Here is a 3,012-nt window from a genome sequence, read left to right as displayed (position 1 = left end):
CTTCTTAGACGTCATGTAGTACCATTCACCCACCTCACTCTCCCTGGGGCTCACCTGGCTCCAGACACACTACACTGACTGCCTTTCTGGCCCTGGAACTGCCGGGTCCCTTCCTGTATTTCCTTTGCACTGGTGCCTCTGCCTGGCAATGTCTGGCTTATCTTTCTATGGCTGACTCATTCTAAGCATCCTGGTCTTAGGCTGCTCAGTAAAGTCTAGCAGGTCATCTATTTAATCTCTCCCACACCTTAGTCCCTCCAGCTCTGTATCCAGTAATGGTTTCTTTTCCAACTCGTGATACTATTTTAAATGGTCATATTTATTTATATGAATGTAAGATCTTTGAGGGCAGGAACCTTATCTAAATTGTGCCCCATTCTGTTCCCAATGCCTAAAACAAAGCCTGGCGTCGATAAGAGACCCCTATCTGAGAAGCTGTCCAGTGAAAACATGTAAATGGCAATGCTCACCATTTTTCTGTGAAGAAAACTAAGGGAAAAATTCTCAGAAGAGGACTTCTTAAGGAGTTTCATCCAATCATGCAGTCAGAAAAGGCCAATATCTGAACCAGGAGAATATTAAAGGGAAGGAATGCTTTACAATAAAGAATAGTTTCTGTGCCTGCATATTACTCTTCCTGGCAGTATACTGCTTTACTTCATGAGCAATACTTATCTACTACCTTCTTATTAGAACCCAGAAAGGTAGAGGTCTTGCTTTGTGATTCCACTTCTATAAGTGGTTTGTGAATGGGATTATCTTTCAGAACCTTCCCAATGAAGGACACTGATATATTTTTTTTTTAAGACTAATCCCACTATATGTCAGTGGTTAGACCTATTGTTGCTATGTTTTCTTGTTACTGACATTATAACTCAGTCAAGGGATGAATTCGGTGAGCCCATCTGTGAAACAAAAGACAAATGATTTGGAGCTAAGCTAGCTCATATCCATGATGAACAACTGCTGCACTAACAGGAGGATAAAAAAAGTTCCACAATATTAAACCCCATTTGGCCCTTAAAAAAAAAAAATCTTTCTAATCCTAAACGGAAAGTAGGCATGCTTCTGAGATTTCAGAAAGTGGCCTGAAGCCTGAAGGCAGGCAAAACTGTGGACTAAATCATTTTGTCAAAAAATTCATGGGTTCTGCTTTCATTTCTCATTTTATCAGGGCTTTTCTTGATGAATTGCAGAGGCCTGTAACCATCAATGCCTGAAAAGGCCAACCATTCATTCCCAGCGTCCCGTTCTTGGTCACTGTGCAGGGTCCTTGACACCAGCACTGGGCTGGACCCCGCTGGGGGGCTGAGCAGAGTCTGCAGGGGGAAGGAAGGGAGGGGACCCTCACTGCCTGAATCCCACCGTCGAGGCACGGAGGTAAATGAGGCTGGGCCTTCTGCAACGTCACTTTTGAATCCTTTATAGGCACAGCATGCCTCGCCCCTCCTCCTCCGGTCCTGGAGGGTCGCACCCGGCTCAGCAAAGAAAAGAGAGATGAATGCCCAGGATCGGGCTGTGGTCAGCTGTCTGCGAACCCTCTGAGCCCGGGTGACTCAGTTTTCTACCCTGTCCAATAGGGTGACCAGAAACCCAACCTACCTCCACGGGCGGTTTCAGGATAGCCGCTCCAGGTTGGCCATGGGCAAGTGGCTCTGTCTGCGGTCGCGCCCGCGGGGCCCTAAGTGGGCGGAGGGGTGGGGCGGGGCGGGGCGGAAGACGGCTCAGCCAGGGACGCGCAGCTCACGGCCCGCAGTCTGCAGCCCCGGGACCTCCGCGAGTACTCGGCCGATGACGTCAGCACGTTGGTGTCACGTACGGAGCCCGCACCTCTTCCGAAGCCCTGAAGCCCCGGTTGGGACTGAGTGCCAACCGAGAGAAGCCATCTGATTGGTGGACTAGGTCGTCAGTCATTCGTCGGCCAGTAAGCGGCACCAGGAGGTGGGGCAAGGCCGGAGAAGAGGCTGGGGATTTTGTATTACAAAGGCGAACCAGAGCTCGTTAGACTTTGCATCTTTCGAGTCACTCCCCTCTCCACTCAACTATAATAAGCGTTTCGATTTCTGCTGTTTCAGCCGCCACCAGTCTCTTGGTGGGTTTTTAGGTTCGAGCGCGTGGAAGCAATCGTGGAGATGTAATTGCAGAACCCCTATGTGACTTAGTGGTTAAATGCTCCGATGCGAACCGAAAACGTTGGGATAAGAGAAAGATGTGGCAGTCAGCATTGGTCTGGGGTAGTTCAACTGGTCAGAGCGGAAACCAGGGCAGTGGAGTCTGGGTTTTGGTTTTTTATTTGGAGGCAGCTATGTTTTATTCTTACTAGCTTAAAAATTGAATTAAGCTTCACCCCACCCCTGATATTAAATTTAAAAAATTATATTAAGCAGTGAGCAAGTGAAAAAAAGTCTACTTCCATCTTAGTTCCTCAACCAAGCATTCGCCTACTGGGGCAACCAATGTTCTTATGAATTCTTCCAATGACATTCTAAATTTAAATAATTTAAAATTGCATAAATAATACCCCCCAAAAAAATGTTTTAACATTACAGAGTTGCCAGAAAGCCTCCTCAGGCACCAATCACAAGCCCTGCCCATAGATAAAAGCTCTTATTTCTTGTATATTCACATATTTCCTATGTTCTTTACTTTCCTTTTTTCCAAATCAATATATCTTTAAGATTGTTCATAAGTATATATAGATCTACCTTGTTCTCTTAACACACTGTACTGCATAGCATCACTCAGAAAGCATACATTTTATGGTGTGTTAGTCTGGGTTGACTAGAGAAACAAATTCATAGACACTCCTAAGAAAGCTTTATATAAGCAGTAATTGTATATTAAGAAAACATCTCAGCCTAGTCCAGTTCAAGTCCATAAGTCTGATATTAGCCCAAATGTCTGACACCAGTCTATAAATTCCTCTTCAGACTCACTCAACATATGCAAAGACGTCAAATGAAGGAAGATCACAGGACAGTGGGTGGAAAGTCTTGTGGATCCAGTGGCGGT

General features: G+C 45.8%; 1 protein-coding gene across 1 annotated transcript in view; it reads right to left on the bottom strand.

Annotated features, from left to right (window-relative positions):
• Window positions 1-1,696, bottom strand: part of STARD3NL (STARD3 N-terminal like) — a 46,134-nt gene extending 44,438 nt beyond the window's left edge. Inside the window, exon 1 of the mRNA XM_004708025.2 lies at window positions 1,603-1,696. The gene's annotated coding sequence lies outside the window, so the exon portion shown is untranslated. The remainder of the gene's footprint in view (window positions 1-1,602) is intronic.
• Between the last annotated feature and the right edge of the window lie 1,316 nt (window positions 1,697-3,012).

The sequence above is a fragment of the Echinops telfairi genome, unplaced genomic scaffold (genome assembly GCF_000313985.2).
Source record: "Echinops telfairi isolate 266 unplaced genomic scaffold, ASM31398v2 ScPeMD7_7;HRSCAF=31, whole genome shotgun sequence".
Lineage (NCBI taxonomy): Eukaryota > Metazoa > Chordata > Mammalia > Afrosoricida > Tenrecidae > Echinops > Echinops telfairi.
This window is presented reverse-complemented; position numbering and strand designations above follow the sequence as displayed.